At 47.9% G+C, this 27814-nt stretch overlaps 1 long non-coding RNA gene across 5 annotated transcripts; it reads left to right on the top strand.

Moving 5' to 3' along the window:
* The first annotated feature begins 35 nt into the window (after positions 1-35).
* On the top strand, positions 36-26109 carry LOC309863981. Of its 5 annotated transcripts, none has more exons than XR_014311324.1 (4): positions 36-206; positions 13881-14008; positions 19374-19465; positions 23618-26109. It is a non-coding gene; the product is annotated as an uncharacterized lncRNA (long non-coding RNA). The 5 variants fall into 5 exon arrangements; XR_014311327.1 differs by lacking the exon at positions 36-206 and adding an exon at positions 4048-4128; XR_014311328.1 differs by lacking the exon at positions 36-206 and adding an exon at positions 12615-12752.
* Positions 26110-27814: the final 1705 nt, after the last annotated feature.

Raw genomic sequence — 27814 nt, 5'->3', positions numbered from 1 at the left:
TCCGGGGCGGGGCTTGGGGGTGGGGCTCGGGGGCGGGACTCGGAGGGGCGGGGCGGGGGCTTGCAGAGAGCAGCTGGGCACGCCTCTGGGCCTTGGGCAGAACGGGTTCAAGACCTAGCTGGCGCTTTTTCTCGGACCGTCTCGGCGCAGGCACGGAGCGGAGCCCGGGGCTCTGGGAACAAAGGGCCGGCGCCCCGGGGAAGAAGGTGAGAGGGACCACCGCGCTCCAGGGCAGCCGGCGCTGCAGGGCTTCCGAGCCAGAGGCGCGGGTTGTCGGGCGCGGAGAGCCGTCGGGCGATCAAGTCCGGGAAGGACGCCGAGTCCGCTCGCGTAGGGGATCTCTGGGCCCCCTGGCTCGGTCCCTGACTCCATGCTTCCCAGATAACGCTTTCCTTTCCAGCGGGTTTCTTGCGTCCAGATCCTTCGTGTCTTCACGTCCGTCCACTCGGACAGACGCTGGCCCTAGTCACTGTTTGTGGCCTGTCGCTCTCTTCGGTCGCTGGGAGGAGCCCGGGAGCCACTGACCGAAACCTCCCCGCTCCTTTCACAAGATAAAATATGGGACCTCCAATCTTGACCTATGCAGCGACTCATCCCCTCTTCCAGTGGCGGGATCCTGCCCCGGGCAACTCTTCGGTGCAGGGAGAGAGACCGCCGCTGGAAGCCAGGGGGGTATTTGACTGATTTTAGGTAGAGGCTGGTACGTCTGTCGTCTGTCGGGTCCTCACTACTTGACCCTTGCCCCTAATCTCAGGCCTGTTCCAGAGTCTCTAGAAGTCCCAGCAATTAGTTTTTATATGGGTGACAGAGGTCCCCGGTCCAGCAGAGGGCAGGGAGGTGAGGAGGGCACTTACTGTCCTCACTGCTTACATTTTGCTGATAAATACTCCTTATGTGTGCTGCCACCCTGAACTTTTGCCACCTGCATTCCAAGATCACCATTGTTCTCATATTCTTTCTGGTCATCTTGGACAATCTGGTGGCTGTGCTGAGAATGCCTTGGGAAGTGGCAGCCCAGGCAGCTGGCTACTACCCTTTGGGGACTTACGTGATATCTGGGTGGCCTTTGACATCCTGTGTTTCACTGCCTCCGTCTTGAACCTGTGCCTCATTTGCCTGAAGCACTCTCTGGCCATGGCTGGCACCTCCTACCACCAGCAGCACGAGACCTACCCATGGCTTCTCTAGTGACCATTGATTAGCCTGGCTGCTGTCAGGCTAATCCTCTCCCTCATCCCTGTCCAGCTGCACTCTGGCCTCAGCAGATGGGGCTGGTGGCGCAGGGTGGAGTCCTGCCCGTCTGTACAGAGCCCTCTAGATATGTTCAAAGATGCAGCCCCAGCCACACATGGCCGCCATGCAGAATGTTATAAGGTGAGCCATGGAACTAGCCCGTGGAGTTTGGGAGCCTACAGGAATTGAGTCTCAAGTTACGGTCACTTCTGTGGTGTCAGGGATACCCTGTGGGATCTGTATGGTATTTTGGTACCATATTCCTCTGTGGGATCTGTATGGTATTTTGGTACCATATTCCTCTGAATCCCTAGACCCTCTGTGGGTTATCTCTTTCATCGCTGTAACTAGTCTTCATGGCATCAAGGCAGTCCTCATCCCAGAGTCTTACTGGACATGGCATGTAGTCCTTGATCAAAAAGACCTTTTCTAATTCCTGAAATCATTGATGGCACAGCTAAAGCATATGCTTTATATGCAAATACACTTTGGCGCTATAGAGGGTCCGTGACTGAAGACAGAGAAAGTGGACAGGGTAACTTTGGAGGGGAGGGTCTAGGTGTGTAAGGGGGTAGGGTGGAGAAGTGGGTGAATTGATAACACTGATAGAAAGCGTTATCATTTGGCCAGGAGCTGGCTCTGTCTCACAGCCTCTTTCCTTCCTTGCTGTTGGGATGTAGTCTGCAAACTGAGTTTACCACAACTGGTGGTGGTAGAGTTGGTAGGGGGGGATGGTGGTAGTGATGGTGAGGATAGTATTGGTAGTGATTGGTGGTAGTTACTGTGGTATTGCTGGTGACTGGTGATGGTGGTGATGGGTGTTGTAGTGGGGATGGTGATAATGGTGCTAATGATGATAGTTGGAGTCGTGGCAGAGGTGGTGATGATGGTGGTGGCCATAATGAAGATGGCAGTGGTAATGGTGGAAGGATGATTGGGTAGATTTAGGGGTAGAACTACCAAAAAGTAGGGGAGAGAGTCAGAACTTTAGAGTGAATCAGTGTCATAGTCCATAGTCCATAGTTCCAAGTTGGGGAGTCAGTTGACTGACTGAGGTCACCCTGTGAATGGGGGACCAAGAACAAACCAGGAACCCAGTGCCATGACTCATACTTGTATTGGGGACATCTGGACTAAAGGCAGCTCCAGTGCCCTGAGGTCTATCCCTGGCCAGTGGGCACAGTTGCCACGCAACTGCTGGCATCTCCCCCCCCAGGCATGTAGCTGCAGAGGCTAGTCTTAAAGCATACCTGGCCAAGCCGTAATTCCTGATTTGCTCAGTAGCATTCAGTTCAGTTGGCCAACTAGTATCTGGGGGGACTTGAGGGACTGAATCAAAAAGCAATAAAACTTTGAGGTGAGAGAAGAGGACCATGGAACACAGGGATGCTATGGCAGGAGGTCTTAGAGGGAGAGCTGGTAACCTTAGACCTGAGAGGTGAGGTGGGCAGAAGTCGTATTTCTGAGGGCAGCTCTGTCTGTGGATCAACTTTTCCCAGTGCCAGGCGAGGAACAGGCTGAGGGTCCTCAGAGCCAGCTTCTGTGGGGACAGCTTGTTCCCATGCTTAGCCAGGACCATGACCACTAAGTTAACCCTGTGACATCCTTCCCCTCCCTCATAGGGTAGAAGCTGGGCAGGCAGGGTGCAATGGCCCCTTCTACTTCTGTCTAGAATTTATTTGGAATGGTGGAGGAAAGTTGGCAAGATCTAGGGCTAGCAGCCAGACCTGTGATTTTGTGGCTTTGGACTCTGGGTCCTTAGCCAGAGGAGGTCAGTAAAGCCTTTGATCTGGCTCTTTCAGAGCTGGAGCTCCCAGATACCTCACAGAGCTGACAGGGCCGTTGGCAGGGGCAGGGGGTCCCATCTTGACCAGTCCTAATGTGCCACGCAGTGTACTAGATGTGTTATGTGGGTTTCTCATCATTCAGTGTCCATTGCTAACCGAGGTCCAAAGTATTAACCTATCCCCAGGTCACAGATAAAGAAACCACTAAATAGAAATAGTTAAGTCAAATTGTATTTATTTGAGAGACAGCAAGAAGCAACACAAGCGGGGAGAGTGGGGGGACCTGCTTCCTTCTTACATTGATGTAGGTAGGGATCTCCCCTTTCGGTGCCAAGTATAGACGGGTGTGGCCCCAGCCTGGCTTTTATGTTGTTCTGGGGGCAGAGGTGCATGTTGGTTGTAACTGGGGTGGGTGGGTGGTTGGAGCTGCTCATATTCTCACTCGGGCAACCGTGGGGGCAGCTGTGGGGGCAACAGTGGAAGCGGGAGAAGAATGAGGCACAAACCAGTCCGCTGCAAGAGAAAGGGAGCAGGGGACAACAGTGGAAAAGACCGCTGCCCCAGCAACTCCACAGTCTCACTTTATTAGATAGAAACAATAACCCACGAAGAGCCGGTGAAGGTCAAACATTAGTCACATGTCTTGTGGACAAACAAGAAGGAGGGTAAAGTTGACAGTTAAACAAGCACATTTCAAAGGACTCCTCTAACTAACAGCAGGCGATTTGGGGAGGAGAAAGGAGAGACAACAGAAAAAGGAAGCTGGCAGCGTTCCGCCCTCAGGGCCGGGCGTTCCCAGCTGCTCTGCTTCCCCCCCCCCCCCCCCCCCTGAGCTAGCGGGGCAATCCCAGCTGCTCAGCCTCAAGGTTGTGTATCGTCCTTTCCCCCAAGACCTGTTGCTAGTACATGTTTTTCTTAAGGCCGTATCTGAATGTGCTTGGTAACTAGTAAAATCATCCAGGGTTTATATTTTAAGTTAATACATTGTTCTGAGAGGCAGTTGCAGTGGGCCACCTTTCCAAGTGTACCAGGATGGGCTGGCATGGCCCCATGTGGTCAGGAGACCAGGCATCCAAGCTCTGGCTCCATCATTACCTGGAAGTGTGAGGTAAGGCAAGGCACCTGCCTTTGCAGAATCTTCCCAGGCAGGTCCATTGTCTGTGAAACCTGGGTTAAATGTACATCAGGCCTCCTGGCCCTGAGCAGGCATGTCCTACTGGCCTGTCCCCTTCCCTGGTGAGCTGGGCCCTGTAGGGGTTAGGGGCAGGTTGAACGGGGGCCTGGTGGAAAGCTGCCCAGAGTGAGAAGGGGACAAGGCTGTTCTTGGGAATGTTCTGGCCACTTGACTTTCTGGGGCCGCTGGCTTGTCACAGCAGTCGTCAGTCCAGGCAGCTTGGGTGGACGTGATGCGGCTGTTGTTGAGAAAGAGCGGGGTCGGGGGGGGGGGGGGGAGGCGGTGGAGATTGCCGAGGGCTGTCCCTAGACTGCAGGAGGCTTGGTGACTTCGGGAGGGCCTTCCCTGTATCGTAGACACGCTGCCTCTCCTCGCAGCAGGCATGCTGACCCAGAAGGAAACTGAGTGGTGAGGAGGAGCCCGAGGAGAACTGGCCTTGGGGCCCCACACAGAGCCACACCAGGAGGGCAGCTGGCAGCTTTGAGTTCAAGTCCTCCAAAGACTTGAACTCTGGCTCTGGATGCCTCTCTGTGAAGCTAGCTGTCTTGACCCAGAACTCACCTTCAGTACCCTGCCCCAATTCTCCGGTTTCCCATCTGCCTGTGTTGGGCTCAGGACCTGGTTTCTTAATAAACTCTGGAAACAGTTTACTGCCTTGTCTCTTGCTTGGGTGAGAAGCCCCTTGAAGCTGGCAGCATGCTTTATCTTTCTCTTATATGAAACTTGATGTTTCTCTTCAGAAAGCACTAGAAATACTGGTTTGAGAGCATGGTGGGGGCCAGGCTAGGTGCTGGAAATGAGAAGAATGGCCGTCGAGCAATCAGCAGAGACCTGACAGTGTCGCCAGAGCCACTCAGCCCTCAGAGGAGCCCCACGTATCTTTCCTTTCTGCTCTCTTGCCTCCTGTCCTTTTCAGGGGCATTGAACTGGGCTTCTGGAGCCAGAGCCCAGAGTGTTTGAGAGCTGGCTCTGCCATTTATCGGCTGTGTGACCTTGGGAAAATCACTTAACTACTCTGTTTTAAAAGATAACGTCTATAAAACGGGAATGATGATAGTACTACCATCCTGACCTTGTGAGGATGAAACGAGCTAAGTGAAGGGCACAGAGGGTGCCTGGCATGGAGTCAGCCAGTGCCACGCGTGTAAGCTGCTCTCCAACCCTTGTGGCAGGCAGCCTTGTTGCCTCCTGGGGCCATCCTGGGACCCTGTGTTTTCTTTGTTCACTTGTGGAATTTTCTTGCTGGTGAATGATTACATTGGATGTCCTAACAGATACGTCAAGTAGAGTGTGCATTTTTTATTTTTTAAGAATTTATTTATTTATTTGTTTGAGAGAGAGCAGGGGGTGGAGAGAGAGTGAGGGGTAAAGAATCTCAAGCTGACTTGGCACTGAGTGGAGCCTGATGCAGGCCAGTGTAGGACCCTTGCAGGCTTGATGTGGGGCCTGATCCCGTGGCCCTGAGATCACGGCCTGAACCAGAGCCAAGAGTCAGATGCTTAGCGGGCTGAGCCACCCAAACCCCCCATGGTTTGTTTTAAATAGTGCTTGTAGGGGCAGGAACTCTCACATGCTTTTCTTGATCTCTCTGTCTCTGTGTCCGTCTTTGGTGTTTTGCTGATAGATTTCCGATTAAAAATATATTAAGATCTACACAGTCAGGTGGTGTTGACTAATGAATACAAAAACATTTTAAAGAATTAAGCAAATGAGAGTCTGGATTTTCGTTAAAAATTCATAATTACGAGCAGTTCTTGACAAACATCTGTAGTATGTTGCAAATTAACTCCCAAGGTTGGGGTGGGCTGGATCACATGATCGTTTCTCTTTTTTAATTGTACATTTTCCCCCTTTTTTTTCTTTTGTTTTGCTCTGTAGCTTCAATAAAGCAAAAGAGATACAAATTTACCTTTGCCATCCTTTAGCGATTTTTTTTTCATTTGTGCTCTATGTTGGATAAAGTTTTTATATCATTATTTTTCTGTGATGATTTGGATTATATTTCTGCCCTTTCAATGGGTACCCACGAATTTTTAACTTATTAATGATACACTTTCTACCAGATTCTAAAGTTTTTCCGTCGTTCTGTCTTTCCCATTCAAGAACTTAAAGATGTTCTAGCTACGAAGTGAGTGCCATCCTTGCCCAGCTTTTTATTGTTTTCAAGAACTTCCATTTGGCTTGAAGAAATGAACTTCTTGGGGCGACTGGTTGGCTCAGGTCATGATCTCAGGGTCCTGGGATCCAGCCCTGCATCAGGCTCCCTGCTCAGCGGGGAGCCTGCTTCCCACCACCACCCCACCAGGCTCACGCACACACATACCCCCAGCCCCGCCGGCCTCTCTGCCTCCTTGTAATCTCTGTCAAATAAATAAATAAAGCCTTAAATTTAAAAAAAAAAAAAAGAAGAAGAAGAAATCAACTTCTTATTCTGGAAAGGTTTAACTATACATAATATTAGGGAAAATAACATACCCATCACCCAGTTTCAGTAAAGATCAGTACATTGTTGGTCTTGTTTTACCTATAATTTCTCCCTTTTCTTCTTCCCAACATACTTAAAGATTCTAAGGCAGGGACACCTGGGTGGCTCAGTCCCTGAAGCATCTGCTTTTGGCTCAGGTCATGACCCCAGGGTCCAGGGACTGAGTCCCGAATTTGGGCTCCTTGCTCAGTGGGAGCCTGCTTCTCCCTGTCCTTGCTGCTCCCCCTGCTTGTGCTCTCTCTCTCTCTCTCTCTCTCTCTGACAAAAAAAAAAAAAAAAAAAAAAAACCTTTAAAATCAAAATTTAATTTTTAATAAAATATTTAAAGTCTTTAAATAGAATCTTAAAAAAGTAAAAAAACAAAGATTCTAAGACATCTTACCATTTTCTCTACGTACACTTTAGTATGAGTCTTTACCAGATGAAAAAGCAAAACTATTAGGTTAAAAAAGAAAATTCAGTCAAGTAAATGTGAAGATTTAATTGGCTTTATTAACTGATTCATGAATCAGACAGCATTCTGTCTAGCAAGTAGGGGGGAATTCTGCTGAGCTAAAGAAAGGAAAGATTTTATTTTTTTTTTTTTTAATTTACTTGACAGAGACCTAGAGATCACAAGTAGGCAGAGAGGCAGGCTGAGAGAGAGGAGGAAGCAGGCTCCCTGCCTCACAGAGAGCCCAGGACCCTGAGATCATGACCTGAGCCGAAGGCAGAGGCTTTAACCCACTGAGCCACCCAGGTGCCCCCAAAGGAAAGATTTTTAAGGGCTGAAAGAGGGGTGCCTGGCCGACTCAGTTTGTAGATGATGCAACTCTTGATCTCAGGGTCCTAAATTTGAGCCCCTGTTTACTTACAAAAGTAAATAGAGTTTAGAGTGCATAGAGTTTACTTAGAAAAAGAATAAAGACAGAGGGGATAGGGCGCCTGGGTGGCTCAGTGGTTAAGCCGCTGCCTTCGGCTCAGGTCATGATCTCAGGGTCCTGGGATCGAGTCCCGCATCGGGCTCTCTGCTCAGCAGGGAGCCTGCTTCCTCCTCTCTCTCCCTCTGCCTGCCTCTCTGCCTACTTGTGATTTCTCTCTGTCAAATAAATAAATAAAATCTTTAAAAAAAAAAAAAAAAGACAGAGGGGATAAAAAGAAGAAAGGAATTTATTAGCAGGGAATGCATTGTATAGGTAGGGTTGCCCTTCTAAGGGGAGTGGAGGGAGTCTAGCAGTCAATTTCCTAGTATTGACTAGAAAATTCCATGTTCCTGGTTAAAGGTTACATTCCTGGGGGGCTGAAACTGCAGTTTGGTTAGGTATTGGTTTACTAGCTTGCGCCTTTAACTTAAGCGATGTCATTTTGGGTATTAGGTTTTCTTCTTAACAATTCCTCCCTTTTGATCAGACTCTCAGCTTAACCAAAAGATGCAATCAAAATTTGAGTCTTCAGCACCACTCTCATCTACTGCCTTATGAAGTTCTCATAGCTTTTGTTCCTTTTTGTGTTATCCACAGGTCATGCATGATGTTTTTGTTTCATCTCTGTAATACCTACAGTAGTAGCACTTCAGGGTACGTTCTTCGTGCCAGCCATCCCTTTGTTCCTTTTCTGACACTTCCAAGCAAGGAGATCATTTGCTGGGTGGTTAGTGACTGTGAACATGCATTTAAAGCTTTGGAGAGAACACAGCACACCAGGGAGGGGATTGTGATTACGATGAGCAGGCTAATTCCCAATATTTGGAGGGCACTTTGAAGCCGTAGTCCCTGAGACCCAAAGCAATCAAAATGAAATAAGTGAAAGAAGGACCCCAAGGAACAAGTCGTCTTTTTAAGCTAAGTGGCTTGTTTTGTGATCTTACGTAACTGACTTTCCGTTTCCCCCAGAAGTGCTAATTCAGGTCCACGAAATGGTGTTGGACACAGCACAAACCTGCTCCACCAAAAGGTAGCCAAGGGTTTAGCCTATCATCCAGAACAACTTAGGCCAGAGAATCTAAGGCTCTTCACTGGGTAGCTGTTGCTTTAGCAGCAGATTCTGCAATAATTTTAAGAATTAAGAAGTTAGCCCTGTTCACGTTTATCCCTAGCCAGGGAAGTAGGGACCCATTAAAAGGGGTGAATCCTAAATCATGAAAGTCTCCCACTAGGTCTTTGTGACCAATGAGATATCTTATTTTGCTTGGGAAAAGTTAGAGGTACAGTTGGATTTTTCTTTTAGGCTGAAAGAAAAGATGACTTTTAAAAGATTTTACTTTTTTGAGAAAGAGAGCAAGAGTGGGGTGAAGAGCAGAGGGAGAAGCAGACTCTCCTCTGAGCAGGGAGCCTTGTGCAGGGCTCGATCACAGGACTCCAGGATCATGACCTGAGAGCCAAAGGCAGATGCTTAAACACCCGAGCCACCCAGGTGCCCCTAAAAAATTATTTATAGATCCCAGCGGTTATACCCCTCTTGGTAGTGGCCTGGGAGCCAGAGATGAGGCCTTTTCAGGTCAATGGCAGAAAAAAGGAAAGAGAAGACCCAGGTTCCATGTTTAAAGTATGACATGTGATCTGTCATCTTGGGCAGAAGCCATATTCTTTGACATCTGCTACATGAATTTGATTTAGAAGTCTCCCACCATCTGTACACGACTGGGTATGCAGTGGAAACTTACTTAGCTGTGTGATGTGTACCCAAGGCTTAGTAACTTTTTTTTTTTTTTAAGATTTTATTTATTTTTTATTTATTTGGCAGAGATCACAAGTAGGCAGAGGCGCAGGCAGACGGGGAGAGAGGAGGAAGCAGGCTCCCTGCCAAGCAGAGAGCCCGATGCGGGGCTCCATCCCAAGACCCTGGGATCATGACCTGAGCTGAAGGCAGAGGCTTTAACCCACTGAGCCACCCAGGTGCCACACCCCCCCCCCCCAAAGGCTTAGTAACTTTTAACTTTATAGCAGTGATGAGAACAAAGGCAAGAGAAATGTAGCCTTATTAACTTGCTGATAAATCCCTGAGACACACAGATTGTAACATTCCTACAGCTCCCTCAAGGACTTCCTTTAATGTTTTACTACTACAGCTTTGCTCTCGTTAGTGTTACCTTCCTCTGATAATCATAAACAATTCCCCCAACCAAGATACATGTTATCAATCATCTTTCAAACATATGGCCCACTGACATACATCTGAAGGATCTGATGACTCTTTTACTAGACAGTAGCCAGTAACCTTATCTGAATAGCCCTGAGCCTCTCAAGGTCCTAGGAATCTTGCTTCCAAATTCCTTAGAGACTTACGCCATCCCTAACCCCCACTAACTATAAATACGTAACCAGTTATATCTCGCAGTCCCACGACAGTTCTTCCCGCCCATGGGTCCTGTCCCTGTGCTTTAATAACAGCACCTTTTTGCACCAAAAATAATTTTTTTTTAAGATTTATTTATATGAGAGAGAGAAAACATGAGCATGGGGCGGGGGCGAGGGAGAAGCAGACTCCTGGCTGAGCAGGGAGCCCCATGTGGGGCTTGATCCCAAGACCCTGAGATCATAACGTGAGCTGAAGGCAGACGCTTAACCCAGCTGAGCCACCCAGGCACCCAGGAATTCTGTCTGGGCCGTTTGCTTACAGCCGCATATCAGCAGTATTAAGTGGTGAGGAGTGCTTGGTAAAAGTCCTTTCCAGTGAGGCTCACGGGCAGTCTTTTTCTGATGACCTTTTCAGAATACTCAGTCACCAGGCTCTCAAATGTGACCAGAAAGATCCTTGGAACTTGTTGATGAGGGACTTGAGCAGAAGACATTAGAGACTTTAAGTAGCCAGTCATACTAGCTTGAGACAACAGGGGATCGTCAGAGGGTTGTACACTGATAGAATCCCAAGAAGTTCACAGAGTTTTTCCTCGAAGTTCATACCATCTGTCCAGTGAAGTGGGTGGCTCAGTCACTGGAGGTCATGGGGCTCTACCCCAAGTGAGAAATTAATGCCCTTTTAAGAGTTTTTTGCTACTATGGGGATCATCAGCCTTATAGCAGGGGAAAGCTTTAACCCATCTAGAAAACACACAGTAACAAGTACATACTGATAACGTAGCTGGGGTATAAGGGTACAAGAGCATCTGGCTCCAGGGGAAGGGTCCCAAACACCAGTTCAACCACTCACCACGGACAGAATGCAAAGGCCAAGGAAACGAGTGGTGACGAAACAAGAAAGGGATTTCTTTCGGTGTGGCCAACACTTGGAAGACAGCAGATAGAAAATACTTCCAGGTTTATGTAAGAAAAATACAGGAGAGGGGCACCTGGGTGGTCCAGTGGGTTAAAGCCTCTGCCTTTGGCTCAGGTCATGATCCCAAGGTCCTGGGATCGAGCCCCGAGTTGGGCTCTCTGCTCAGCAGGGAGCCTGCTTTCTCCTCTCTACTCTGCCTGCCTCTCTGCCTATTTGTGATCTCTGTCAGTCTAATAAATAAATGAAATCTTTAAAAAAAGAAAAATACAGGAGAAAGGTTGGTGGGTTGGGTAGTGAAGATAAAGTCATTGCTTGAGGGGGTAGTCTTAGTTCCCATCTGGGGATCCTTTGCCCTCAGGGTCATTTGCCTGAGTTACGACATAAGCTAGACAGAAGAACTTAATCAATTTGAAAATTTGAGGTCAATATGAAAATTGTCGGAGTCCTTGTTCAGTAATCTATACCAAGGGCACCTGGGTGATTCAAACAGTTGAGCATCTGACTCTTGATTTCAACTCAGGTCATGATCTCAGGATCGTGGGATCACGCTCCATGTCGGGCTCTACGCTGGGTGTGGAGCCTGCCTAAGATTCTCTCCCCCTCTACCCTAACCCCTCCCATCTAACCCCCCAGTCTTCCTCCCACACACTCACTCCCCCCTGTTAAAAAAAATAATAATCTATACCAAGAGGCCATTGAGTGTGAAGTCCTACTGTAGTTGTTTAAAGGATTCAGAGGGAGGAGGTCTGAGCCCTGTGGGAATAAAAACAATTTTTTTCAGGATTAAGGACCTGACAAGTCAGACATTGGCGGTAGATGGTTTTTGTTGTTTTATAGAAGTCTTCGCAAGGATGTCTACTCATAGTTTGAATCATCTTAAGTGCGCTATGGAGAGTGAAGGAATGCAAAAACCAAAAAATGGAAATTATCAGGGAGCCAGGAAGAAGAACCAAGTTGCTGTCTTAGGTACTCCTACCCCAACTGTCTGTTTATGACCATTGTTTACTCACCTTAATTTCTCTGACTCAAGAGCAGACACACTTGCCATGTCAAAAGCCTGGCCATGGCATGGCCATGGGGGAGGGGGCATTTTTGCAGAAGCAGAATATGCCGCAGTGTTCGTAGATCTGTCGCAGCCTTTTGCATTAACACCAGTGATACATTGAAATTTCTTTCCCAAGACTCTTTTTCCACAAACCTTCTACAGCTTTACAGCTTTTCTTTTTTTTTTTAAGCATTTAGATTTTGTTCTAAGTTTTTTCTCTTTAAAGAACCAACCTCGCTTTAGGACCAAATTACTTTCTTTTCCTCCACAAGAATTCGTTTTTATTTCTCATAGTTTTTCTTACCAAAAACATACATCTTTCTTTCCTTGCATAGATTTGTTTCCCCTTGTTATTTCCAGTAGTCTTGAATACACTTACTAGAATTTTTAACTCTTAAAAATCTTAAGTTTTGGGCGCCTGGGTGGCTCAGTGGGTTAAGCCGCTGCCTTCGGCTCAGGTCATGATCTCAGGGTCCTGGGATCGAGTCCCGCATCGGGCTCTCTGCTCAGCAGGGAGCCTGCTTCCTCCTCTCTCAGCCTGCCTCTCTGCCTACTTGTGATCTCTCTCTGTCAAATAAATAAATAAAATCTTTAAAAAAAAATCTTAAGTTTTTATGAAAAATAAGTAATAACTAATTATGAACTGTAATACCAGGATTTTTTATGATGTATTTTTTTATTCATTTGACAGAGATACAGAGACCGAAAACACAAGCAGGGGGAAAGGCAGAGGGAGAGGGAGAAGCAGACTCCCCACTGAACAGGGGCCCGATGTGGGGCTCAATCCCAGGACGCCAGGATCATGACCCAAGCCAAAGGCAGATGCCCAACCATGTGAGCCACCTAGGCACCCCAATACCAGCATTTTTTATTTGTAAATTTATAAATTTATTCTGTAGTTTCTAGAAGCATATACCTTTTTAAGTTTTCTAATACAGCATTAACACATTCAATTATCTTTTAGTTTTTTATAATGAGAAGCCAACAGTAGATAAACCTTGACGTGGGAAACAGAGGCCAAAGAAAATTTGAATTTCCTCAATATTTACAGCCCGTTCACAAATTCTAGAAACAGGCAGAGAACATTCCTCAAGGAACTTAGCTGCCTCAGTGCTAATCCCTTGCTAAGGGCAAAAGGCAATCTTAGCTTAACACTATCCTGACCCCCAACAATCCTATGAATCTCCTTTAACATATAAAAATTCCTTTTGAAACAACTTTTATTTATACCCCAAGACACATGTTGGCAATCCGTCCCCAAGCATATGAGCCACCGATATATATCTGAAGGGTCTCGTTGTTACACCCGAGTTTATGTGTCCGAGAGACCACCAAGGAGCCAAGCACCGATGCAGTCACACGAGGGTTTATTTGACAAGCTTAAGCCTGGGCCCAAGTATACCCAACACAATGGAGTAGGGACTTGGACCCCAAACCAGATTACAGTCAAGAGTTTTTAAAGGCAGAGTAGGGGTGGACTGGGCAGTGGGTGAGGACAAAGGGGATTATGGATGATGTAAGTCTCTAAGGAATTTTGGAAGTGAGGTCTCCAGGACCTTGAGGGGCTAGCTGTTGTCTGGGAAAAAAGGTTATTCATTACCAATAATAAAAATCTTGTGAGACCCTTTAGATGTATATCAGTGGGTCATGTGCTTGGGAATGATCGCTGACACTATCTTGGAGGTTTAGAGATAAAGTTTCGTATTTCTCCTATCAAGTGTCCTTGTTAGTGAGATTTAGGTTTAGAAGAAATTTTACATTTCCTTCTGTCTCAGCCTCCTTCAGTTTAATGGTGGGGAGGGCGACCTTAGGGCTTAAAGAACTGAGTTATTTGCCTCTGGAAATGTGCTATTATTAAGATAGCTTCTTGGTTGTAAATCTCGAGGACATTGGTAAACCAAGGGAGACTCCTGTCTTGCAGGATTGTGATCTCTGCAAGTTAACTATTTGCTTTTCCCCCAGGACAGCCAGGGGTGGCTGAGGAAAGTCTCACATACTACCAAGCGGAGGGGAGCCAGTGGAGAGGGGGTGCAAGGTGCCAGCCTCCGCTTTGCCAAGATGTCTGTACTTATGTCAGGGCTAGACTCGAGGTAGGTACAGCCTTGTTTTTCTTGGCCTCCACACTCATGCCAAAGGTTTTATATAAGACAGAAAAAATGACCTTTTCCTAACAATAGCTGGCCCCCTAAAGATCCTGGAAACCTTGCTTCCAAAATTCCAGAGATCTGCGCTATCCCTAATCCCTCCCAACTTGAAAGTATATAATGGGTAGCTCCTCAGGACCCCGGTGTAGCCCTTTCTGCCCTCAGGTCCTGGCCCCACGCTTTAATAAAACCACCTTTTTGCACCAAAGACATCTACAGAATTCTTCCTTGGCAATTGGCTTTGAACCTCAACACCCTTCTTCCATCAAACCCATATTTGGTATTTAATGTTGTGGTATTTTGTCTTAACTTGGAAATGATCTAGACATTTAATGAATTTGACTTAACTCATCATTTAAACTCAACTTGGCAAAAACTTGAAGGTTTTAAGTCACGAGAAAGATTTGGGGAAACAGTTGAAGTGGATCTAAATACGACTGAAAAGTTTAAATAAACTTTCATCTTGTTTACATTTATTTAATTTATTTGTTCTTAATAACTATGTTTAGATTACCCATGTGGACTTCATTAAACATTAGCCAAAGTTAGCCATTATCCAAAGCTCTTATTTTTTGTTGTTGGGAGATCTTATAAGACACAATATGAATTCATTCGGCTAGGTAAACTCATGTAGAATAAGTCTTCTATTTGATGTTAACTTTAAAGATATGTCTGTTTTAATCAAACCATCAACCTTCAGCTAGATTTTATATCGAATATTTTCCCAGATCGTGTGAACTGGAAAACCATTTGGCTTAGTTTCTGTCTGAGAGTTTTAGAATGCCCAGTCCTTAACAGCGCTTGCCTTCAAACCAGCTACACAGAGCTCTTCCACAAATTAATTTTAGCAATACCATCTGGAGGTAGAAAAATATCTCTCATTTACACAATATATATATATATGGACATACACACAAAAACAGATGCAAAGGACCTCATAATTTCTAATATTTGTGGAGAAGATTTTTAAGATTTATATTTTACCTGGTGTTCAACCTGAGGTTGTGCTAGACTTTGGATACAGGTGCCCTTTTAGCAGATTGTATTTTAAAAAGGCCTCCTCCTCCTCGTCTCTCCCCTTAAGTCTCAGATGATTGTGGGCTTGTGTTTACATTTCAAAAGAATGAGAAGGTGTACAAGTTTAAGGGACAAAAAAAAAAAAAAATGTAACTTAGGTCAATAGTTTACAAGTCTTTTTTAGATAAAGGGAACTTTCGGGATTGGTAAAGGATAGGTGAATTTCACACTGCCTTTAAAGCTGATCCCTGGCCCCCTCCCCCGCCAAAGATTTGTAAAATCAGGATAATTGTTCTCGGTTCCTCAGGGAGTTGGGTTGTAATTTGAACGACATCCTGGGTTGATCCAGTATATCCACCAGCATTATCTTCAATTTGTTTCTTTTCTCTGGCTACATAGTTTTACTTTTAAATATTTCTGGCAGTATTGAATACCGTCCCCCCTTGGGTGTAAGATGGTGCCCCAAAGAGGGTACAAAGGATATTATCTTCCCTAAACCCAAAGTCAGTCCCGAAGATCGCCAAAGAAAGAATCAACAACTTGCTTGTCTCAGGGAAGCGGAAAGCCAAGCTTTCAGTTATGCAAAGTGAGATCCTGAGAAGACAAGGATCCCTAATCCATAAACAATGGGTTGCTTTTGGAAAGGAAGGACAAAGTGCAACTATTTTTTCTGTCTTACCTGGGCACTAGAGACATTCAGAAGAACGGAACCTGGTGGCCTTTTTCACCCTTCACTGGCTTCTACCAATTTTTCCAGGACCATCTCTGCAGGCTCTGGTATCTATCAGATGTTCCCCCTTGGCCATGAAAGGGAATAATGTAGCAGTTTTTCAGAAAATGCCCTGGTTTTATCACCTCTGGCAGGGGCCCTGTGAGGGCCCTCCTTTCAAGGTAGATATGGTGGGTGTCTGTAAGACCATTAACTTGGCAGCCTTTTCCTATGGCTGTGTAGCCTTTCTAAGTGAAAAAGCAATTCAGGATGAGTAGAATGAGTTCCCAAAAGAGAAAAGTAAGCAGTAAGCATGACATCATTGTTTCGTCTTATTTCAAGCATCTCTTCCATTAATCTTCCTTTAGCCTTTGCAGTGAATCTTTCCATAAAACTATTTTGGAACTTTGAACATTTTTTGTAAGTTTCTCCTTTCCAGTTAAAACAGTTCAATTTGGGAACCCTGACTTTCAGGTGCACTTCTTAAGTGATGTTATCTCGTTGGAATATTCCCCACTGTGGCTGTTGTAATTCTAGGTGGTTGGTTGTAAAATTCTGCCCCTTCTGTAGATATTCACAGCTCCTGCTTGATGAAGTTCTAGAACCTAGGTGAGGTTCGGTGGGCTGAGGTCCAGAGCCGATGACCAAGAAAGAATTCTTGAGACATCTTTGGTGCAAAATGGTGGTTTATTAAAGCACGGGGAACAGGACCCGTGGGCAGGAAGAGCTGCTGCCCCGGGTTGTGAGGGGTGGCAGGTTATGTTACCTGCGTTTGGGGGAAGGTGAGGGGAAGGGAGGTTTCAACGGAGTTTTCATATGCTAAAGAGGGCTTACAAGATGCCCGGATGTCCGAGGCCTACCGGATGCCTTGCCCTTGCCGCTTGATCAATGCTGTCTTTAGACCAGCTATTAACATTAAGATAGTTGGGAGACTTTTTGGTGGGATGTCACAATCCTGCTATCTATCATCTTTGTTAGTGAGATTTAGGACATTTGTAAACCAAGGGAGACTCCTGTCTGGCAGGATTGTGAGCTCTGCAAGTTAACTATTTGCTTATTGTTCATGGCAGTCAGGGCTGCCTGAGGGATGCTACACAGATGACTGAGGGGGAGCGGATGGAGTGGGGGGTGCTAGGCGCCAGCTTTTGCTTTGTCTTCAGCCAGCCTCGTGCTCCCTCATCACTGGTGATGAAGTTCTTGAACCTAGGTGAGGTTTGGTAGCGAGGGCTAAGAAAGTACTCTTAAGATGTCTTGGTGAGGGGCGCCTGGGTGGCTCAGTGGGTTAAGCCACTGCCTTCGGCTCAGGTCATGATCTCAGGGTCCTGGGATCAAGCCCCACATCAGGCTCTCTGCTCAGCAGGGAGCCTGCTTCCTCCTCTCTCTCTCTGCTCCCTCTCTGCCTGCTTATGATCTGTCTATCAAATAAATAAATAAAATCTTAAAAAATAAAAAAAAAAGACGTCTTGGTGAAAAAAGGTGGTTTATTAGAGCACGGGGACAGGACCTGTGGGCAGACGGAGATGCTGCACCCTTACCCTGAGGAGTGGCTGGTAATACACACAAGAGTTGGGTAGGTGAGGGAAAAGGGGGTGATGTTAGTCTCTAAGGAATTTGGGAAGCAAGGTCTCCAGGACCTTGAGGGGCTAGCTATTGTTGGGAGAAAGGTTATTCATTACTAGTAGTAAAAATCTTCTTGTGAGACCCTTTAGATGTATATCAGTGGGCCGTATGCTTGGGAGGTGGGGCCTGGGAACAAATGGTCAGGAAAGAATTCTTGAGACATTTTGGATACAAAAAAGTTGGACTTACTAAAGCATGGGGGCAGAAAGAGCTGCCCTGGGATTGTGAGGAGCAATTGATGGTATGCTTTTAAGTTGGGAGGGGCAGAGATAAAAGAAGCTTCCAGAAGGATTTTCTTTTTTCTCTTCTCTTCTCTTTTTTTCTTTCCTAAGATTTGAGAAAGAGAAAAATAGAGAGTGGGTGCACCTCTTGTGGAGGCTGAGAAAATTAAGGCCATCCCACCTCAAGTTTAGCGTTAGCACAAGTACAGCCATCTTAGCTTCGGCAGCCATATCAGGCCCCGGTGACCAGGGGCTGAACTTTACTCTGCTTTAGTTCTGGGAAAAACCGCTATACCCAACCCTGCAACACCCTGGCAACAGCTAATTAGCTTACTACAGGGAAGTCTGAACTTTCCCCTCTACCCCCACCCCCACCCCAAGCCTCTTGTAATGACATATAGATACCCCTGCCTTAACCGTACTCGGGGTCCAAGTCTCTACTTCGCTGCGCTGGGTATACTTGGGCCCAAGCTTAAGCTTGTCAAATAAATCCTCGTGTGATTGCATCAGTGTTGGCTCCTTGGTGGTCTCTTGGACACAAAAACTTGGGCATTACATTTGGAGGTCCCACTGAGATCTGAGAGACCCCCAGGACCCCGACCCAGAGGGTCCTGCGCTGGCTGGTGAGTGCACTCATTTTTATCTATTTGCGCACATAGTTTGGGAGCTCCAATCTGCATTTTTACCTGTAGGAATTCAACCTGTATCTGGGTCGACATTGGCTTAAGCAGATGCGCTGGTGGGCCATCGACTGGGGGTCTTGGGAGACGTCCCTTGCCCCCGCCTGGCGGACGAAGGCCTCATCTGTGAGGAGAGCTACCTGCCATTGTGGTCGGATTCTCCCTTAACTTACTTTCAGTTTTGTCTTGACGACCGCGCCAGATCGTTTGTCTGTGTGAGTGTGTTCCTGTTAGTTGTCGTAAGTGTATTTGTCTTGCTGTGGACTGAGGATGTGATGGGACAGACGCAGACAATCCGTCTGTCTCTGATGGTTGACCACTTCTCGGACGTCAGGGAAAGAGCTCATAACCTGAGCATGGATGTACGAAAGGGAAAGCTTCAGACTTTCTGCATGTTTAAATGGCCATCCTTTAATGTTGGATGGCCCCGGGAGGGAACTTTTCAGCTACCTATTATCTTACGGTTAAGGCCATCCTCTTCAGAGAAAAAACCAAACGGCCACCCTGACCAAGTGCCTTATATCCTGGTCTAGCAAGACATGATTGGGAACCCTCCCTCCGGGCTTAAACCTTTTCTCCCTCCCAAAGCAGGACCTACATCCAAGATCCTAGCCCTGCGGAACCCAACTCCTGAGTCTGACAAGAAAGTGGAGTCCAAACCAAAGACTCCGCTTTACCCAGTCCTTCAGGGCACTCCCACAGAGGACCTGATTCCCCACCACCCTACCAGCACCTCCCCTCATCATCTGTCCCTCCAGCAGAAGCATCAGGGGCTGCCGAAGGAGTGCCAATCCCCCTCCCAGATGGAGGGGCCCCCATGCATGGGCCGGTGGCAGGGACACGTAGACATCGGGCAGCCCCAACCCCAAACCTAGGACTGGCCGATTCCACTGTCCTTCCCCTCTGTGCCACAGGATCCCCCCGATGAAACGGGGGGACAGCCGATGTTATTTTGGCCATTTTCTACTAGTGATTTATACAACTGGAGAACCCAGTATGCAAAGTTCTCCAATAACCCAAAAGATCTTATCAAACTTTTGGATACTGTTCTTTTTACCCATCAGCCCACCTGGGATGACTGTCAGCAGCTCCTGCAGGTTCTCTGTACCACTGAGGAAAGAGCGAATCCAGGTGGAAGCCCGGAAGTCCGTCCTGGGTAAGGACAGACAGCCAACCCAGAACCGCAACCTCATAAATGCAGCTTTCTCCTTGTCTCGCCCCACCTGGGACTACAACTCGGCAGAAGGTAAGGAGAGGCTCCGAGTCTACCGCCAGACTCTAATGGCAGGTCTCAAGGCTGCAGCTTGCAAGGCTACCAGTCTGGCCAAGGTATATGATGTAAGACAGGGTAAAGATGAGAGTCCGGCAGCATTTCTAGAAAGGATCATAGAGGCGTTCAGACGTACACCCCTATGAATCCAGAGGCCCCAGAGACCAAAGCTGCCATTCTTTTTTTTTTTTTTTTCCTTTTTTTCTTTAAAGATTTTATTTATTTATTTGACAGAGAGAAATTACAAGTACACTGAGAGTCAGGCAGAGAGAGAGAGAAGGAAGCAGGCTCCCTGCTGAGCAGAGAGCCCAATGCGGGACTCGATCCCAGGACCCTGAGATCATGACCTGAGCCGAAGGCAGCAGCTTAACCCACTGAGCCACCCAGGCGCCCCAAAGCTGCCATTCTTAATGGCCTTTGTTAATCAAGCTGCTCCCGGACATTAAAACAAAACTGCAGAGGATAGAAAGACTAGGAGAAAAGAGCTTATAGGATCTGATAGTGGTGGCAGAAAGAGTCTACAATAACAGAGAGCTCCTGGAGGAACAACAGGCTAAGATAAGTGACCATCAAACCCGGAACCCGGGTAAGATCCTGCTGGTCTCAACCACGGATGACCCACATGAAAAACAGATGTCTCAAGAAGTTGGCTTCAGGAGCAGGTAAGGAGGACGGCCCCCATCGAGAACGCCCCAAACTGAATAAAAACGAGTGTACTTTTTGCAAGGAAGAAGGCCACTGGGTAAACGATTGCCCCAACAAAAAGACCAAAGGCCTTTGCTACTATCTTGGAGGTCAAAGATTTAGATGACTAGGGGGGTCGGGGTTCAGCACCCCTCCCTGAGCCCAGGGTAACCCTTCAAGTGGAGGGGCAACCAATTAAATTCCTAGTAGACACTGGGGCACAGCACTCTGTCTTGCTACAACCTCAAGGGAAGTTGATAAATAAGACCTCATGGGTACAGGGGGCCACAGCCACTAAACAATATTCATGGACGACCCAAAGGACAGCGGATCTCGGCGTGGGCCGGGTATCCCACTCCTTCATGGTCATCCCTGAGTGCTCCTACCCCTTGTTAGGGGACCTACTCACCAAGATGGGAACCCAAATTAGTTTCCACCCTGAAGGGGCAAAGGTGCTGGATAAAGAGGGGCACCCGATCCAGGTGCTTGTCTTGACCCTCGAGGATGAATATTGTCTTCACCAGAAGCCCCCAGCACCAATGACTGACATTGACCGCTGGTTGCAGGAGTTTCCCCAAGCGTGGGCAGAAATTGGGGGAATGGGGCTGGCCCAACATCGGGCAGTCATATACATTGAACTGAAGCCAGGAGCAGATCCAGTCAGTGTCCGCCAGTACCCCATGCCCCTCACAGCTCGGACGGGGATCACCCCACACATCCGGCGACGACTGCTAGACTCAGGCATACTGCGGCCTTGTCAGCAGCATGGAACACTCCCCTGCTGCCGGTGCGAAAGCCACATTCTAATGATTATAGACCGGTCCAGGACTTGAGGGAAGATAACCGACGGGTGATGGACATGCACCCTACGGTCCCAAACCCCTACACTCTCCTCTCCACCTTGCCCCCAGGCAAGACTTGGTACACAGTGCTAGATCTAAAGGATGCCTTTTTCAGCTTGCCCTTGGCCCCAAAGAGCCAAGACCTCTTTGCTTTTGAATGGGCGGACCTAGAGAAGGGCATCAATGGCCAACTCACTTGGACTCAACTGCTGCAAGGATTCAAGAATTCGCCCACCATCTTCGACGAGGCACTGCACGAAGACTTAGGTGAGTTCTGTGCCAAGCACCCTAATGGGACCCTATTACAATATGAGGATGTTATCCTGTTGGCAGCAGAGGACCAGGAAACGTGCCTACAAGGCACCAAGGATTTGCTCCAAGCGACAGCACCTCTGGGATACCGGGCTTCAGCTAAGAAGGCTCAGATCTGCAGAACGGAGGTGAGCTACCTGGGGTACAAATTTAAGAGATGGACAAAGATGATTAACGGATGCACGGAAGGAGACCATCATGAGAATCCCATAGCCTCGAAACGTCCACCAGGTACGTGAATTCCTGGAGACGGCTGGGTTCTGCCGATTGTGGATCCCTGGTTTTGCTGACATGGCTAAGCCCCTCTACGAGGGGACGAAACAAAAACAGGACTTTGTATGGACTGAGGCCATGAACAAAGTCTTCAATGACCTTAAACAAGCCTTGCTTTTGGCCTCCGCACTCGGGCTGCCTGATCTAACTAAGCCCTTCCACTTTTACATGGATGAAAAGGAAGGGGTGGCGAAGGGAGTCCTAATTCAATGCAGGGGCCCCTGGAAGAGACCGGTGGCCTACCTCTCAAAGCAGATGCCGTGGCCGCTGGATTGCCTCTGTGCTTAAAAATCACTGCTGCAGTAGCCACCATGGTCAAGGATGCAGATAAGCTGGCTATGGGGCAGGAACTATACGTCACTACCCCGCATGCCATCGAAGGGGTGCTCAACCCACCCCCGGACCGGTGGATCAGCAGTGCCCACTTGACCCATTACTGGGGCTTGCTTTTGAACCCTACCAGAATTTTGTTCCAGGTGCCAACAGCCCTAAACCCAGCGACACAGCTCCCTAACCCTGACTGGGAAACCCCCCTACATGACTGCCAAGAAATCCTGGCTCAGGTGCACGGAGTCAGAGCCGATCTCCAGGACCGACCACTGCTGAATGCGGATGACACCTGGTAAACAGATGGCAGCAGCTTTGTCCGAGAAGGAGTCAGGTTAGCGGCTGGGACATCTGCCCAACGTGCAGAACTGATGGAGCTAATTAACCAAGGCACTAACAATGGGAGCAGGCAAGTGGATAAACATCTATACTGATAGCAGGTACGCCTTTGCCACAGCCCACATCCACGGAGCCATTTATAGAGAAAAAGAGCTCTTAACTGCAGAAGGAAAGACTGTTAAAAACAAGGCAGAAATCCTTGAGCTCCTAAGGGCCCTCTGGCTGCTTAAGGCACTGGCCATTATCCATTGTCCGGGACACCAAAAAGCAGACACGCCAGTGGCCAGGGGAAACAGGCTGGCCAACTTAAAGGCAAAAGAGGCAGCTCTTTCGGTGAACCCTGTCTTAGTGACCACACTGCCTGACCCAGGAGCACCGAGCTTGCCAGACAGCCCCAACTACACTGACACAGACTTAGAGTGGATCAGGCGTCTGCCTGAGACACAATGCTTACATGGCTGGCAGAGAGCTGCAGATTCCAGCATAATCCTACCAGAGGAACGGGGACAGTGAGACCTATCCAAAATGTGTAAGAGTACCCACATGGGAACAAGAAAAATGGAAGAATTGGTGCGACATGCAAGGATCACCATCAAAGACTCCTGATCAAAGATCTGACAGATGGTGGCAGGCTGCCACGCATGTCAGTTAACTAATGCCACTGCCCATGGATCTAACCCGGGCACCCGGCTTCGGGGGGACCACCCAGGAGCTTACTGGGAAGTGGACTTCACTGAGGTAGAACTTGGAAAATACGGATACAGGTATTTGCTAGTGTTTGTAGATTCATTTTCAGGATGGACAGAGCCATTTCCCACCAAACATGAAACAGCACAGACCGTGACCAAGAAGCTGCTGGAAGACATCTTACCGAGGTATGGTTTTCCTGTTAAGATTGGATCAGACAACGGACCAGGATTTGTCTCTCAGGTAACATAGGGAGTAGCACTAGCACTTGGGGCAGATTGGAAATTAAATTGTACATATAGGCCCCAGAGCTCAGGACAGGTAGAGAGATGAACAGGACATTAAAAGAGACCTTAACTAAATTAGCCCTGGAGACTGGCGGGGACTGGGTGACTCTCCTCTCCTTTGTCCTATATAGGGTACGAAACTCCCCATATAAGATGGGACTTACCCCTATGAGATCATGTTCGGTATCCCTCCACCTATCATTCCCAATTTAAAACCTGAGGTGCTTACTGAGTTTGATGACCAACTCCTTTTCTCCCCCCAAATGTTAAAATGAACCCATGAACAGGTGTGGCCTAAGCTGCGGGCTCTCTACGAGACTGGGCCACCCCCGGTTCCCCCTCGATATCGGCCGGGTGATTGGGTGCACGTCCGGAGATTCCAACGCCAGACACTTCAACCTCGCTGGAAGGGACTCTACATCGTGATCCTGACCACTCCCACTGCTCTCAAAGTCGACGGGATTACTCCCTGGGTCCACTACACCCACGTCTGTCCAGCTGACCCACACGCTGTTCTCAGGGACTTCGTTCCAGAATGGAAAAACCAGCTCGAAAAGGACAATCCCCTAAAGCTAAGACTGTGCCGTTCTCACTTACCTCACTAATGTTGCTTATGTTATGTCCCCCTCATGCCAGGGCCAATCCCCAGCAACCACTTAACCTAACATGGCAGGTAATAAGTGTTTCTACAGCAGAGGTTGTATATTCCCTCTCAAAAGTTGCCCCACTACAGACTTGGTTCCCTGACCTTACTCTTGACCTAACAAAAATACTTGGGAACACCCATCTCCACGGGTTGAGAAGCCAACTATACAAACGGCATTTTTATGTTTGCCCGGGACACCTTACAGGATACTGGGCAAAACAGTGTGGGGGCCCCACCCACTTTTACTGTGCCAGCTGGAGTTGTGTCTCCACTGGCGAAATTTGGTGGACGGCCCCCTACAAAGATGATTTAATTACTCTTAAAAGAAACCACACATTACAGAGCTCTGAAACCAGTAATCTGATCACCCTAAAATTCACAGAGGCCGGCAAACTAGATACAAGATGGCAGATGGGACTTACTTGGGGCTTAAGAATCTATGACAAAGTAAGACTCGGTTACCAGGACCCGGGTGCAATATTCACCTTGAGACTCTCAGCCCAGAATAACCAGGTTAGCCTAGACCCAAACCCTGTATTAGCACCGCCCAAAACTCAGATAAATCCTGTTCCCCCTCCACTGCCCTCCCCTGTACCCACCATACCATCTGCGTCCGAGAGATGATCACTCCCATCCCGACTCCCTTCCCACAAGATCCTCCCTTCCTCAGCTCCTCTGAGCATCCACTTTGGGACCTGATGTTCCAAGCTTACAGGTTCCTCAACGCAACCAAGCCCAATCTTGACCAATCTTACCCGATCTTGCTGGCTCTGCTATGACATCCAGCCTCCCTTCTAGGAGGGAATTGTGATGTTAGGTCAGTACAACACAACCTCCAACCCTAATGCCTGTAGATGGCATCAAAAGACGCAAGGACTCCCTTTACAATCAGTGTCAGGTCAGGGACTCTGTACAGGCACCCTCTCACCCCAGTACCAGACCCTATGTAATGATAACAAGATCTATATCTAGCCTAGACGACCACCTACCTTCTCAAGATGGCTGGTGGACATGTTCTACAGGCCTATCCCCCTGTTTTCCTGGTCGGGTTCTGAATCAGACAAAGGGTTTCTGTGTGCTAGTTCAGCTACTTCCTAAAATTATCTACCACTCAGATGAACAGGTACTTCAGTGGTTGGAGGCAGGTACCCACAGACGGGATAAAAGAGGGCCCATCTCGGTGATCACCATCGCCATGCTGTTGGGAATTGGGTTAGCAGGTGCAGGGATGGGTATTGCTTCACTAGCCGTACAGAATTCCCACTCTCACAGTCTCAGAGCAGCAATCGATCTACACATAGAACGGATAGAAACCTCTATTTCCGCCCTCCAGGACTCCCTAACATCTTTGTCTGAGGTTGTCCTTCAAAACAGAAGAGGACTAGATTTAATCTTCTTAAAACAAGGGGGGTTATGTGCTGCCTTAAACGAGGAATGTTTCTTCTTCACTGACCACTCCGGAATCGTCTGAGAATCTATGGAAGAAGTCAGAGAAGGTCTGGCAAACGGGAACGGACACAGCAGCAGGGGTGGTTTGAATCATGGTTCAGCCATTCCCCATGGTTAACCACCTTGCTGTCCACCCTAGCCAGGCCTCTCCTCCTCCTCCTCCTCCTGCTTACCTTCGGGCCCTGCATTATCAATAGATTAGTTACTCTTGTCAAAGACCGAGTTAGTACAGTTCGGCTAATGGTGCTCAGACAGCAATACCAACCACCGGACCTTATTGCTGAGACCAGCCTGGACCCACGATTGGCTCCTTCCTTAGGTTCCTCTGAGGGGGGGGAAATGTGGAGGCCGAGAAAATTAAGGCCATCCCACCTCAAGTTCAGTGTTAGCACAAACAGCCATCTTAGCTTCGGCAGCCATCTCAGGCCCCTGTGACCAGGGGCTGAACTTCACCCTGCTTCAGTTACAGGAAAAACCGCTATACCCCACCCTGCAACAACCCAGCAACAGCTAATCAACTTACTGCAGGAAAGTCTGAAACTTCCCCTCTACCCCCGCCAAGCCTCTTGTAATGACACATAAATACCCCTGCCTTAAGTAGACTCGGGGTCCAAGTCCCGACTCTGCTGTGTTGGGTATACTTGGGCCCAAGCTTAAGCTTGTTGAATAAACCCTCGTGTGATTGCATCGGTGTTGGCTCCTTGGTGGTCTTTCGGACACGAAAACTTGGGCGTTACAGCGCGCGGGGTCACACACACACCTTGAGGGAGGGGCAGAGGGTGAAGGAGAATCTCATGCAGACTTCCCACTGACCACGGAGCCCCAGGCAGGAAGGACTCCGGGCTCATCCCACAACCCTGAGATCATGACCTGAGCTAAAATCAAAAGTTGAACTGAAATCACACAACAAAAACTTAACGATGTACTGTATGTTGGCTAACTGAACATAATGGAAAAAAAGAAAAGGGAGTCAAGACAACTGAGCCAGCCGGTGCCCCTCCATAAGGATTTTCGTATGTTAAAGAACACTTAGAGAATGCTAGCTAATGTTGTGTTTTGCTTCTATCAAAGCATTAACATTAGGACAGTTCTGCAGCGGGTGGGGGTAGGGGAGTGGAGGGGTGTCACCTGGGTGACTCAGCCCATTGTCTGCCTTTAGCTGGGGTCATGATTCTGGGGTCTGGGGATCGAGTCCCACATCGGGCTCCCTGCTCTGCAGGGAATCTGCTGCTCTCTGTCCTCTCTCTCGTGTGCTCTCTCAGATAAATAATAAAATCTTTTTTCTTTTTTTTTTTAGATTTTATTTATTTATTTGACACACAGACAGCAAGAGAGAACATAGGCGGGGGTCGTGGGAGAAGGAAAAGGCAGGCCTCCCCCACTGAGCAGGGAGCCCGTTCCTCGGCTCGACCCCAGGACCCTGGGATCGTGACCTGAGCCGAAGACCGATGCTTAACGACTGAGTCACTCGGGTGTCCCAATAATAAAGCCTTTTTAAAAAAGACAGTTGGGAGTTCTGGAGGAATGTCATACTCTGCTTGTCTCAAATATTTGTCAGTGGACTGGTTCTCGGTTAGAGGTTCTTGTTGGTGCACACGAACTGTGAACCCCAGACTGGAAAGCGATGCTGTCTGCAGAACTCACCAAGGGCCCTGGAACCGTGAACTCAGAAGAGCTCTCAAGATGCCACATCTGTTCCTCATTGTCCCCGAATGCCATCAGAAGTATACTTTGGATCCCGACAACTGCTACCAAATCTGTTAAAACAAAATTCATCCAAGTACATTTGAAGATTAATGTGCCTTGAACAATTCAACAGTTCATGAATCGAGCAGCATCCCATTTAGCAAGTCAAGGAGAGCTGTGCTGAGCTAAACAAAAGAAAGGCTTTTAAAGGCAGAGGGAGAGCATTAAAAAAGAGAAAAATTTGTTAGGAAGGAATGCGCGGTTTAGGCAAGGTTGCCCTCCCAAGGGAAACAGGAGGGAAGTATTGGCCAGGAAATCCCTCCCGTAAACCATAAGCCTCGTGAACTTTATATTCTTGGGAGGGGCGTGGTTTGAGGCCGCCGTTGGGATAGGTATTAAATCTGGGTTTACTGACTTGGGGACTTAACCCAAGCAATGCTATTTTGGGCCCATGGTTTTCTTTTTAACAACAGCGACGATAAATACCCCTGAAACATAAGAACCACAACCCCTCATGCTATCTAGTATCCAATCTGTATTCTACGTCCTTGGCTTTACCAAATGCGTCCTTTTTCACCATTAGTTTGAATCTGGATCTACAAGGGCTCACCTTCTTACCATTTGTTGTTTGCAGGCGTTTGAGCATCTGAGTTTGCCAAGTTCTTCTTTCGTGGGTTGCCTCTCTCTCTCTCTGAGCTCGCTC

This window comes from Mustela nivalis, assembly GCF_964662115.1.
Source record: "Mustela nivalis genome assembly, chromosome: 4".
NCBI lineage: Eukaryota > Metazoa > Chordata > Mammalia > Carnivora > Mustelidae > Mustela > Mustela nivalis.
Note: the sequence above shows the minus strand (reverse complement) of the source record. Positions and strands in the feature narration are given on the sequence as shown.